Source organism: Hippopotamus amphibius, chromosome 15, assembly GCF_030028045.1.
Source record: "Hippopotamus amphibius kiboko isolate mHipAmp2 chromosome 15, mHipAmp2.hap2, whole genome shotgun sequence".
NCBI classification, from domain to species: domain Eukaryota; kingdom Metazoa; phylum Chordata; class Mammalia; order Artiodactyla; family Hippopotamidae; genus Hippopotamus; species Hippopotamus amphibius.
The window spans coordinates 45,035,350-45,049,649 of record NC_080200.1 but is presented as its reverse complement, the minus strand read 5'-3'; the positions used below and the strand labels follow the sequence as shown (position 1 = coordinate 45,049,649).

The 14,300-nt window shown below is 37.6% G+C and overlaps 1 protein-coding gene across 1 annotated transcript in view; it reads left to right on the top strand.

Moving 5' to 3' along the window:
* Window positions 1-695: 695 nt before the first annotated feature.
* LOC130836584 (cadherin-6) overlaps window positions 696-14,300 on the top strand; it is a 116,946-nt gene continuing 103,341 nt past the window's right edge. The window contains exon 1 of the mRNA XM_057708861.1: window positions 696-822. The gene's annotated coding sequence lies outside the window, so the exon portion shown is untranslated. The remainder of the gene's footprint in view (window positions 823-14,300) is intronic.

The window sequence follows — 14,300 nt, the reverse complement described above, 5'->3', positions numbered from 1 at the left end:
AAGGGTTTGAGTCTTGAATGTTTCTGCAAGCCCAGGGAAGCATGGCTTCATTCTACAACATCCTGGGGTTACTCCGAAAGAGTAACAGAGATCATAGGACTATGTGAAAACCTGTCTCCATGGAAGGAGGGAAAGAAAGAGGCGTCTGAATCTATTTCTGCTTTCGTCTGGAGAACGCCTGTTTATGTTGTGAAGAAAAGCCGTCAGTATTGTTATCTCAGGAGACCGGGTTTGTTTTATATGTGTGCATGTTACGCGTGCTATAACACGAAGCTGGCCAACTGATAGCGCGACGAGGTACTGTGTCCCTGGGAATTGTAATTGCTCGGTCGGTTAAAAAAAAAAGAAAAGAAAAGAAAAAAGAATATCCAACCGTTACTGATAATAGCACAAGGTGCATTTTGATAGTATAAAGGAGGGAACAGACGAAGTCACGCAAGTTCTGAGTATGTCTTAACCCCCCAAAAAATAAGAAAGGAAAAGAAAGGAAAGCCTGGGGCGGAGGGAGTGTTACAGGGAGCGAATCGCTCAGGACTTCAAACACAGGGAGTCATTCTGTCAAGGGGAGGGGGCGGGCGGGGGCAGGCACTGGGCCTCTCTAACAAAGTCCTCCTCTCTTTGCTCCCTCCCACTTCATTCACTTGCAAATCAGTGTGTGCCCACAAGAGCCAGCTCTCCGGAGCCCGTAACCTTCCCATCCCGAGAGCTGCAGTTTCAGCCGCGACAGCAAGAACGGCTGAGCCGGCGACCGCAGCGGCGGCGGAGGCAGGAGCAGCCTGGACGGGTCGCAGGGTCTCCCCGGGCGCAGGAAGGCGAGCAGAGGTGGGTTCGATCTCCGTCGGCGACGGTGCATGCCTTTTCTTTTTTTAATTCTGTAGCGTTGATGGAAGCCAATCAGAAAGAGAGCCCTCTCCGCCCGGCGGGTGCCGCACGCTGGAGTTGGGAGGGATGCTCAGCCTGCGAGCCTGGGTCGGGGCGGGCGCGCGGGTCCGGCTGCGCGGGCGGCGCTGCTGCCGCTGCCCAGAACAGGCGCCGGTTCCCGGGGAGCTCTGGCGCCGCGCCTCCGCCTTCTGGTAAGACCGCGGTGGGGCTTGGTGGGGGCATGTGTGGCGGGGCCGCCGGGAAGAACCCGCTGCCTTTCTCTCCGCCGGCAGAGGCTGCCAAGCGAGCGCCGGCATTTGCAAAGTTGGCTGGTCAATTACCAAGGGCGCTGGTGCGTGCAGGACCGGCCGAGCCGTTTGGAGCTTGATTTATTTCCACCTGCCCACATCACAAGGGTCTGTCAGGGGCTGCTTTAGCGGAGTTACATTTCTTGGTTTGGGGGCTAACGCAGAAAATTAGGTAGCTTCAAAACTCTCGAATGCTCCCAATAAGGAAAACTTAGGCTAAAGAGGTGATTTGCCTCAGAAAAGAAGCTTTAAGAGAGAAAAAAATATATACATTAGCTTGCACGTTGGGGGCAACGCCTGACGGCTCACACAGGGCAGAAATGCTTAGGTTGCAAGGAAAGTCCAACATTGGACTCCGAAAATGGAGCACACCGTCCAGGGAAAAGTCATGTGGAAGACGGAGCTCGCTCGTGCTCTTCCAAGGCTGGCCAGGAACAAATCTGGAGGGATAACGCCTCCCCCGGACTGGTTGGAGAGCAAAGCAAGTGCTCCTGGTTTTAGGTGTCCGATGCAGGACAAGTGGAGCCCCCGATGCGTTAATTCCGGAATTTAATATGAGGGAACGTTGCTGTGTTGTGTATTGCAGAGCTGGGATTACTTCTGTAGTTATTCTTATGCCAAGAGTTATCGGAGATCTCGAGATGGGAGATGCTGGAGAGGTCAGCGTGGTGCTGAGAAGTGTTGTCACTGCTGCAATAAAATCCATATTTTATGGGGAGTTGCATGCAGGTCCTTGTTAGTGCAAGGGGCTGTTCACCTGAGTTAACTATAAAGAACGTCCAAGTACCAAGAAGTTTAATCGTCTGGAATAGCCACACATTTCTCTCTCCCTCTCATTTTTTTTGTAAAGACATTTTAATTATGATATTCACAGTGTGAGGTGTATCATCCCGTGTCTCAGCCAATCTTCATTTCCACTTACTGAAGCACATAATGTAGGAAAGAAGAGGGTTTTTTCCTGCAAAAAAAATGTTGCTGTAGTGGCTGATGTATACATGTCTGGCTGCTCTGGAGGGGTGCAATGCAAAATATGGGCTTTCTGAGTGGTTATAATCCAGGCGGTGCAAAATTCTCCGTGTGTGGGAAAAGAAACACAGGGATATACCATGTTAATGCACAACTCTTCTAAGAATGAAGAACAAATAAGCTTATACAAACGGTGACCAAGGATTGCTTATTTCCTTTCTTGCTGATGCCTGTACCTGAAAAGGAAAACCTTTAGGATTCTACTTTAGGAGGAAAAAAACCTCTTCTAGTTTGGCTTGAGCATCATCCTTTGTGTATCAGCACTTGCATGGCTCTGTGTTGGCTATTTTTTTTTAGAGAGCCAGAAAACAAGTTGTGTGAAGAAAGGGGATATGGTGAAGCAGATGTCTTCATTATGTCATAGGAGGAGGGCAAAGTTTATGCCAGAGGCCAGATTTTCAATGCAGAACTCGGAAACTTAAAAGAAATCCAACAATTTACTGGAAAACGCAATCACACAGGACTGTATCCTGACCCCTTTTGCTCTTTGGTTTGTTCTAATTAAAAAGCTATTGGGCGAAAATAAAAGGCAGATATTTTTCTACCTGTTTTGATGGTTCTTGGCATACTTTAGAGGCAGAGGAAATAACCAATTTCTTCAGAAAAACATGAGAAGCAGCATTACATTTCTGAAGGAAAATAGCAATGGTTTAGTTCTACTGTACTTGTCTACAATTATCTTTTGCTACCATTATAAGTGACAGACTGGTGTCTCTGTAGGGACTTTTAGTCCCTTTACTATCTGGCTTTTACATCAATTTATTGCAATTACATTTCTTAATGCTAAGTCTGCAAAGATAATATATAGAAACATAATCATTTTCTACCAAGTTGCCTACTATCAGAAAATGTGTATACTACCTCTTCCACCCACCACTTCCATCAGCTTTGCAAGTAAAAACTTACTCTGAGGCACTCTTCCTTTTCAACCAAAGATCTATCTTGCAAAATATTGCTCTGAGACACTTGAAACAGCTAATATCTCTAGAAAGCACAACTATAGCTCCAGGACATCAAATGACACTTTCTTTTTACAAATGTATCAATAACTTGGAACAACAGTTTCTGAATATCTAACTAGAGCTAACTGATTGTGCTACATAAGGATAAAAAAAGAGAATATGACAAATAATCTGAGTGAAACCATGCTTCTCTTTAAGTAAGTAAAATGTGCAGTCCCCCCTTCTGGCCCTTACTTGCTTTGCAGTCATTCATGCCCACTTACTAAGGCTGAATCCTTTGAACTATGGAAACTTTTTTAGTTGGAAGGGACCTCTAGTGGGTCACGCCATGCATTTCTCCCTGCAGTTCAGTTGCATCATGGATTTTGTTATCTAAAATAATAAGCACATAACAGCTTTCCCTTCATAGACAAGACAGTATTCTCCAAGTCCTTTCTTGACATTTATGCCAGGTCAAAACCATTATCATCGCTGTCATTTGTGTAGTTCCTCTAATTTAAGGAACTCAAGAGTATCTGCACAGTTTCTGGGTATCTAGACTTTTGGTAACTTTTCTATGATTCCAAATGAAAGCATGGCCAATTAATAAAGAATTCACCACTATCGATATAAGATTTTCCTTATTTCTGACCTTGCCAAGACTGTACTTCCTTCACTCAAATTTACCCAATAATAATAATGGCACTATAGTTATGACTCAAAAAGTTCCACATGAAGAACCCCACCATGAGGGTTCACGCAAATATACAAAGCAATATTTGCAGATAAAAATTAACCTTTCAGAGATCTGTGAACATTCACAAGTTATACTGAATCAGAGGCTTCTAATTTAAAGAAGGCCCCATTCAAATAAACATATATTAAAATCCAAAAGATGCTTAGATGCATGTGTCACTTTTAATCCAGGAAGTGTTTTTTATTTCTCTCTTTGATGTATCACAACACATTTTAGGTAACCTAATCCTTAAAAACACTCTGCCTGGAACCTATAGTAAGATAAGTTCTATAGGGGTGAATCAGCCTCTTCTGCTGACAGTCTGCAGGTTTCAACTTCCAATTTAAAAATCTGTTCTAAAGTTTGAAATGTGTTCCAAATGAGATAACATCCGGCAGAAGCCAGTTGCTTCTGCTGCTAGCTTAGTCACAGTAGCCCATTCTTTAGGGTCGATCAGATTTAGGGTCTCGCTTATAAGAATGAGCAGTGACTCAGTCTGAATTCCATTTTTTAATAGTGTTTCAGCCTAGCTAGTGTCTACTGAGCTTACCTTATTTGCTTCACAAAAAAGGTGAAAACGTAGATAATCAAACCTTCCCTGGTTTAAATTTTTTTCTGAATAATGATTCTAAATACAAAGACTCAAGAACATCATGCTAATAGGGAAATTGCTGAAAGAAGAAAATTAAAATTCACACATACACAGAGCACCCAGTTGTGACACTGTTCAAATAATATTAGAGAAGAAATAAAGAAATGCAGGGTTTGGGTTGATTTTTTTTTTCTCTTCATTCTTTTCTTTTTTTCTCTCCATTAGGATTTTTTGTTTTATTTGGAACATAGATGAGAGTTTGAGGCACTTTCCTAGATCTAAACACTATTTTGGGTTGAGCTTTCCTTTTATGAAGATTAAACTGGCCTACATTTTTAAAAGTTCCTATTTCTAAGGAATGCTCCCCTTTTCAGAGTAATCACATGAGACACTTCAAGTTTTCCCTCATTAAGTTATAGAGCCAAAAGTATATAGTCTTTGTAACCCCACTACTCACAAAGTAGAGAGATAAGGTAAGAGGGGAAAAGTATAAATAACCCGTCAAAAAGGTGGTGCGCCTTCATTTACTACAGATGTAAATGGAGTAAGGCTCTTTAAGCCAAAATGACTGGGTCCGAGGTGACCAGATACAGTCTGTATACTAGCTGTTCAAGACTGAACTATCCAGGAAATTTTAAACTCTTCTAACAAAGAAAACTAACTGAAGAATGAATGCTGGGAGTGCACATACATAAACGTAGGGTGGACACATATGCAGAGGGCTGTGTCCCCCATCCCCACAGATTATTAGAGACTATTTTACCTTGTTTCCTCTGTTTAATATCATTACACTAACACTGTTGGGCGCTCATTTCCTCTATTAATCAGATCACCTTGCTGAGATTTATAAGAGGAAGAGTTTAATTAAAGCCAGAATGTTACCCTTAAATTTGATGTGCAGTATATATGGGCAGCATGGGCCCTAAGCTTTTCCTGCCATATGCAGTGCTACCTTGTGGAAAAGAACAACTTAGGAAGAAGATGAGAAGGTAGCCACCACAGGGTATAATTTATCTTCATATTTCATCACTTGAAAAAGCACTGTGTTTTTCTCTTTCTATCATTCCCTAATTTGGTAGATCTGCCCAAAAGATATTCAGGAGACCTAATAAATTATAGGAATGCAAAAGAGCAAGAAAAAATTAAACTTAGGAGGTGTCCAAAGTGAGTAAAATGAAAAGAGATGAGGAGATGAATTTTTACATAAGAGGAAAACATAAGAACAGAAATAGAATTAAAATTGCCATTTTTATACAGGGTGCGTTTTCCACTTTATAAATACTGCTACTATTAATTACAATTTTATAAATATGATTACATCATTAACACGTTTATAAACACTACACTTTTCTACTATGAAATGCAAATTTGGAAGTTATCCTTTAAAAAATCACCATCTAAAGGAAATGATCCTGCATGGATCATAAAATAAGCAGAGGAGTATATTTTTAAAAAGTGGTCTGAAATCTCAGTAGAATCAAAGACAGGTTTTCTTAGTGTTTTGAAGAATATGGACCCTTTTCCTTTTATTATCTTTGTTGCCCCACGAGCTACATAGATATACTGTGCGTCCTTCTGACACCTGCAACCCAAAGTATACAAAAGTGATAAAGATCAAATATGAGTCATTCATTTGGATTCTTTATGTCGCATGAAGAAAGACTGAACTAACAAGACAGCACACCCCCCACCCCATACATGACTGATAACAAATATGGCAAATATATTTTAAAATGTGTATGTGAATATATATATATATATTCAGCCAAGATTTAAAAAAAATACTGACCAGTAAGCTCAGAATTTTTATACATCCAAATAATGATGATGCTAATTACAAAGTAAACGATAATAAACCTTTACTTAGCTTTTCTACGTCACACACTGTGCTGTCTTTTCCATGCATTCCGTATGTTAATAATTACACAGTAAGTCAAAAGGAAGATGTTATACTATATCCTCTTTATTTAGCCCTTTTTTGGTTTGAATTTCTAGGAAATTTGTTTGAGTCAAGCACTTAATGAATGTGCTGTTAACAAACACTTCTATCTTAGAAGTAAAGTGTGACTCTCTGAGAAATACAGCACAGCAGAGGGCATGGGAGTGATTTGATTATTTTGACCAGAGCAGTGCAGATTTCTAAGGCTGAGGAAAATGTCTCTAGGTTATTCACTTTTTAAAAACCACTTGGAAGCATGCATTAGAGTTTATAATTGTAGTAAAAAGGATTGTGTGGGCCATTTTTCTGAGCATAATAATGGTACTTTTTATACGGGAATAAATTATCTTCTCTTACCTTCAGAGAGAGACTCAAGTTGGAGGGGGTACTTCAGGAAGGTAACTAAAACTTTGACAACCATTTATTTCATTGACAGAGGGCTTCGCAACCTCACTGAGGGCCTCAGTCCTTTCTTAGTGCATTAACAAACTCACTATATGCATAGCTTTGGAGACTGTAGGTAGAGTTGAATAAGATGGTATTTATTTCCTTCCTTATTTGATGGTTAAAAATAGTTATTTTCTTCTTTTATGACCACAGTTTTGTTATTTCATTCCCATCACTGTTGTTTTGTTATGTCATTCCCATCACTGTTCAGTATTTGTTCTGAATGATGTGTTTACCAAGTAAAATTTAACAAGAAAATGAGCAGGCCGGGTGGGGGAGGAAAGCAGGAAGGAGAAAGGAAGAAAGACATCCACTTAACAATACAGTAATATTATATATCGTTGACAGTGGTAAGTCATTTTCATTAAACTTTATTATTCTATTACCACCATTCAAAAAGTCATGTGGTTAATCCAGACTTCATGGACAGTTTGACAATCAGAAATATAATCAAAGAATGGGAGACACAGAAAGGTTAGAAATGACTTTACCCAACACCCATCATTTACATCTGAGATACCTGATGACCAGAGAGATGAAGTGACTTGTCCATGGATAAACTAAATTTATTTTGTTCTTTCTCTCTCTTCTGTAACTTGACTTCTAATTGTAGAGTACTATGACTTTTTATCATCTCCACTCAATTCTGGCATTAAAAATTGAAAGAGGAAACTGAAATCTATAATACTGTTATTTATAAATATACTATGAAGGAGCAGGCATGGAAGCTTAAGGAGAAAAGAAGGATTTAGACTTCTTTAGGAATTTTTTGTGTTTGTACCTTTTTGTAAAGCTCCTATTGCAAAGAAGAACTAAAATTTTCCTTCAAAATTTTGACCACTACTTGGGGCACATGATAAAAATGTAGGTTTTTGTTTTATTTGTGATGGCTTAATATTAGTGTTGAATGAACTTTATCTAAATCAGTATTTCCTCAGGCTATCCAAAGTCAAGTGTGCATCTTTGCAAAGAAAAAAAAAAGTTTTTTGGTCAGTGATCAGATATGAAACATGATGACAACCTATTTGTTGTGTTTTTCATAACTCTCAATTTATTCAATTTAAGGACTCAGGCAAGGACTTGACCTTCCCACTTCTTTGGAGTTATAATGTCAGTATTTTCATGAAAGTGTAATGGATAAATTATGTTGTTTTTTTCCCCCTTGACAAAATTAAAATCTGCAAGTAACCCAATGTCAACCCTCCCTCCTTTAAAAAAATAACTCTTAATGTTCCATGAAATCCAAAAGTCTGAGGACCACTGGGTTAGATAATGAATACTGTAATGTTGAAAAATGATTGACTTAGTTCTTTTCCTTGTTTGGATGAATAAAAAGTAAATAAGCCAAATAGAGGGCCCAAAAGATAAAGTCATTCAATCAAAAGGTATCTTTGGATCCCTTAATTAAACTTTAGAGAAATTAATAATAACATTTGAAATACTAATACAACCTTTGACTATATTAATAGGTTCTCCGAAATTGTGCTTTGCCAGGGTCATGGCCAGAATGTGTCATGAGCAATGAGTTTGCCTACTTGATTACACAGTAGATTATGCAGTGGAAAACAAGAACTTTTAAATTTGTATCTACTTTTGTTAAAAACCCAGCTCAATTTAACCATGCACATTATTAAAGGGGTATCTTTTTTTCCTAAAAGTGAACTATATATAACTGTGGACAAACAAATTTTATAAGGTGTTAATTTGTATTTTAAGGTTTGTTACTCATTGTTGTAACAAAAAGCAATTGCCTTCTAGCTTATACTACAGATTTCAGTCACGAAAATGAGCTTATTGTATTTTTAGCTGCAAAGCTTAAACCACCTTCGCAGGATTAAAAAAGAGAGTTTTATTAATCTACTATCATCCATTTTATAAAATGTTTGGAACTGCTCAATTTCACATTCAACTAAAATATTCTAAGCTCTTCTTAGCAACAGGTTCTAATTTAACACTGATCAAAACCGTGTGGTCAGTCTAAGTAATCACCAATGCAAAATGATAAAATTCACCAAGACTGATATATTACTGCTGATTCTAATTTGAATCAAGTAGGGCTACTATATCTTTCAGCAATTATTCACTAGTAAATTACTTGTACAAAAGTATCTAGTTGGGATTTTGTCAGTGTTTCATAAAGAATTAAACTCTATGAGGGAGGCCTTGTGATAAATATCAGTGCCACAGTTTTACTCTCTTTCTGACTCATCCCTTTTTATCAAAAAAGAAATGTTTGGGGCAGGCCCTAATTCAGACAGCAGAATGGAGGTGTCATTTACTGGTTAGTGCCATCAAGAGGAGGTGGTCGCAAACCTCCAGACCCAGAAAGTACCAGCTCTACAATAATTTCTGCATTCAAGGAACGTATATCTACCTGCAGGTAAACTGCCTCTGAAGTATGTGCAGGCATGCCAAATACACGTCCCACATTTTAAAATTTTGTCTCACAATACTTCCCTTTCTTCCTCAATGTGCTTTTAATTCTCAGATGCCACATTCCAAAATATCTTTACAAATAGCACCGTGGTTTATTTTTTAACTCTCGCCCCTTGAATTTAAACGTGTGTGTACTTTGTGTTCTTAAAACACAATGCAAATAAGTTTAAGAGATGACCCAGTAGAGGGAAGGACACTGCTAGATGTCTAGTGATAGTGTGACTAACCACTTTCTCATCAAATAGACTGCTAAATAGGACAGTTACTTTATTTAAAATATGAAGTTGAAAGCTACATAAGAGTAAAATGCTCTCAAGCGACTGAGTTTAATGTGATGTAATGAAAGATTTTTATACAGTGGGCAGAGAGGGGAGAAATTACTGAAACCCTATGCCGGGTTAATTGTGCACCAAAGAACAAGAAGTTTGCTTTGTACCCTGAATGTTCTAAACATTAATAGAGCATATGTTTGCTTCCCCATTTGTCAGTAAATTAAAGTAGATTTTTAAATTGCTTTTTTTAAAATTTTTTTTCCAAATGATAACTATGGCTGTTTAGAGAAACCAATCGTGAAAACAAGAGCCAAACCTGCCCTGCTTTGTAATTAAGAAATAGGCAATGATATCCATGATGTTATCAAGAAAGACTTTAAAGCAAGTGAAATTTGGGCTCAACAATCCAAAGAACCATCCACAAGGCTCCGACTCCTCAGAAGACAGTACACTTGTCAAATACTTTCCAATTTAGTTCTCACCTGATTGACAAGTGCTCCTAAAAACAATGCCAAGACTTTAGGAAATTTTCTTGATTCCCTGCACAGCAAAAGCCCACATGATGCCTTGTGGAATGAATAAATACAGGTTGGGGAGAAAGGAGAAAATGGTTTAAAATATCACTTCTTCCATCTCAAGATCACAGTTTTAAAGGCATCACTAGCAAATGTAAGCATATAGTGAAGACTCAATAAATGCTTACTGTGAAATTCTCATACAAGCTGCAAAAGATTCTCTTAAATAAATATTTCTCCAATTTATTTCCTTTCCAAGTTTACTCACACCAGTGAAAAAATATAACTTTTCTATCCTGTGCTATAGTTTTTAATAATTCTGACTCCTTTAAGGAGCCAATTTCAAAGGAAAGCCTATCAATGGTGTCCTGAGAGCTAGAGGGACTAAGTATGTAAACAGAGCTGCCCAGCTTTCAAAATTGGCCACCAGACCTCCTCTTCCTCCAGGCAGATTTTTATTAAACTTGGTATTAAACAATGTTGCCTGGAGCCTGATTAACAATTTATGCCTTCCTAAGCAGATTAGCAGAAGTCTGTCATTTTGATTTTTTAATTCTTAATTTGTGTTTGAAAACAGGATGTACCTCTGAGTTTACACTTTTAATTTACGTATTTTATTTTTCAGAATTCAAACCTAAACTAAACATGGTTCTTTCTGCATTTTTTTTCTTTACAGTTTTAGTATCCATGTGTGCTACTATATATTTTCTACGATAAATAAAGCTGTTGCTTTTTTTGCTAAGTGACTTTTTTTTAACCTCTCATTCAAATAATCCTAAATGTTCTTTTTAAGGTATTTTGAATCTGTTACTCGAGAAAAAATAAGAAAGATTATTGGGAAAAATGAGTAGGATAATAATAAAAGCTAACACTTGGAGAGCACTTACAATATTTTAGGCACTATTTTAAATGGTTACATGACTTTAATATTCACAACAATGTTCTGAAGTAAATACTGTCACTCTTCCAATTTTAAAGACAAAACTGGGAGAGCACTTAAGCAACTTGCCCAAGGTCACACAGCTAGTACTTGTCAGAAGTAAAATTAAATCCTGACAGTCTTGATAGCCCATACTTTTAAATATTAAATTCTTGTGCCTCTTATGCTTAATATGTATGTATGTATATATACCCAAATAGATGGAAGATAGATGGATAGATTCAAACGTTTGTATCTCAAATCCAAAAATAATGTCAAAAGTATAGGGATATATATATCCATATACATATATGCAATGTATGTAATGTACATTTTTCTCAGGACTCAAAAACATCTTTCCCTTTCATGCCTCAATGAATTTATCAGTATATCCCCACAACAAGTTAGATCAATTAATTATAGCCCAAAGCAGAAGATATCAGCCTCACAAAGGCCTTTTAGCTTTAGGCCTGGCTTTTCACTTTAATTTGAGTCAGTCTTAAAATCACCTACTGGTCCCAAGGGGAACCTGGCAAGAGTTTTTGGAATGTTCAGACTCATCATTCATTCATTTATTCATTCTATAATATTTATTGAGACCCTCCTGTGCCCAATGCTGGAGAGACACTGGGTGATAAGGCAACATATGCTAGCACTTTGGGGAAAATAGATTTTTTCCTCATATTCTATACAAGATAAATCCCACAAGAACTAAAGATTAAGAGTACAAAATAAAACTGTAACTTTAGTGACAATTAGATAAATATATATTTATAATCTTGGGATAGTAATGGACTTCCTAAGCATGAAGCCAGAACTTGAAAACAAAGTGAAGGAAGACAGCAAAGTGAAGGAATGCATACTCTGGTAACAACAGGTCCACAGTGCCAGCTTTGTATAAAATGAATAGGACGTTCAGAGTTGATTATATTTGTCTTCTCCCCATTACATTTGACTTACATCTTACATGAACATAGAAATTAGCCTTCAGTTTCAGTATATTATGATTTATAGAGTCTCTATTCATTTTCAGGTTTGGTTTCTGACCTCCTGCCCTAGCTTAGAAAGAACCACCACATCGCTCTTCACTACCAAACTTATTACAGTTTTATTTTCAATAGTATGCCTCAGAATATTTTCATTGTTTCTTTCACTAATCCCTACAATTCCCCCAATGAGTTTGTGGTACAACATAAAGTAGAGATACTTTTCAGCAAGAAATCATTCTACAGAAGAAATTTAAGATTTAGATGATGGCATTTCAATTTAATTCAATAACCTTAACATTTAAGTGCAAGGCATTGTGTTGGGTGCCATGGATAACACCATGACATCCAGTTGGCTGCAATGTGTATTTAATACAGGCATACCTCAGATTTTTGCAGGTTTGGTTCCAGACAACAGCAATAAAGCGAGCCACATGAATATTTTGGTTTCTCAGGGCATACAAAAAAGTATGCTTATACTATACTGTACTCTATTAAGTGTGAGATAGTATTGTCTTAAAAATGTACATATGTTAATTTTTTATTGCTAAAAAATGCTAACCATCACCCAAGCCTTCAACAAGTAGTAATCTTTTTGCTGGCAAATGGTTTGAAATGTTTCGAGAGTTACCAAAATATGACAAAGAGACACAAAGCGAGCAAATGCTGTTGGAAAAATGGCACCAAAAGACTTGCCTAACACACAGTAGCCACAAACTTTCAATTTGCCAAACAATACACAGTAACTGGGAAGTGCAGTAAAGTGAGGTGCAATAAAAGGAGGTGTATATGACTGTTGGAGATGGCCATTGTGGAAACTTATTCAATGAATAGATAGATATTCTGTCAGGATTGAGTCTTTCAGTCATGAAATAGATTAGGGTCTACCATTGCTAAATCTAGACTTTAATATATTGACACCCAAGCTCAGGACCAATATTAATATTCAGCTGGTAGATGCCAGAACAGCTATCCAGGTTGCTTACCTCCAGTGTCCCCACTCATCTTCACTGACCAAATCTCACTGGATATTCAGGGAAAAGGCCAAGAATCTGTTTGTCTAGGACACTGTCCCTGACTTCTACTCACCTTTCCTGCCCTTGGCTTAGATTTTTTCACTGCATGATCCTATAATAGCCTTTACTTAGCCTCAGTGCAAATGTAAACACGTTGTTTCAGAAGTCTCTGCAAGATAGTGAAGATCTCACCTGTCACACTGTAAGCACCTAGAAGGCAAAGCCTCTGGATCATATATTTATCACTAAATGGCTAGCACTGTTTTCGACAAATGGTAAGAACACCTTATATGTCTGATGAAAGAAGAAATGGAGAGTATTCGTTACATAATTCTGGACTACATTTATATGCTTTTACATTATTCATGTTGAATGTTAGTTTATGTTTCTTGTAATCTGGTTTCCTTTGAACATATTGTAGGAATACACTTAAGAAGTAAGAAAGGTCAGTGCCAGCCTCCTAGACAGCCCAGACCAAATGGTATACCCAACAGAAGGGTGATGTCTCCCGGATGACCTTGGTGCCTTCAGCCAAATGTCTGAAATAGAGTTACAGACCACATAACTGATGGGTATCCTAATACAATCCTTGAATTTTTTATTTGGAATATTTTCTTATTTAAAAGTTGCGATTTCTTTGGTCACTCTACCCCAAGACATAGAATTGTTTAGAGTTTTTATTAATATGTTCAGGTTGAAAACTGTGGCTGTGTATATTTTTTCTCTTTGGTGTAGGCTAGCATGATAAACCTTGGTTATCACTTGGTTTCTTATCCACAGTAGTACATCAAATGGAATCTACAAAACAATCTTATGTACATGTTTTATGAGCAAAATCATTTTTCCCTGAAATTCCTACCCTGGACATGTTTCTTGAGGTTCTACAGGAAGTCTAATATCAGATTTTACATTCCTTGTTATAACATTGAACACAACTGCACAAAATAGATTGAGTTAAATTCAACTGATTATATAGTCCTGTTTCATTCCTTAAGTGACAGTCAATACCTGGAATGGGATCTTCATGAATATTATTTGGCAATGAAATATGCAGTTCAGCACAGCTCTCTCTGAGAATGCCAAATGTTTTGTAAGGTTTGAGATGAAGTGGGTGAGGTCTGGATGATGTTTTTTATACTTCCTCTATTTAATGTGGTATCCATCAGGCTGAAGTCAAAGGTACATGGAGAATTTTAAACTTACTAATCAACAGAAGTTAGTTTGTTTTACATAAGTGGATTTCCTAGAGTAGAATAGATACCATGTTACCGTTCTGGAAATTTTGTCCCTTATATCTCACCACTAT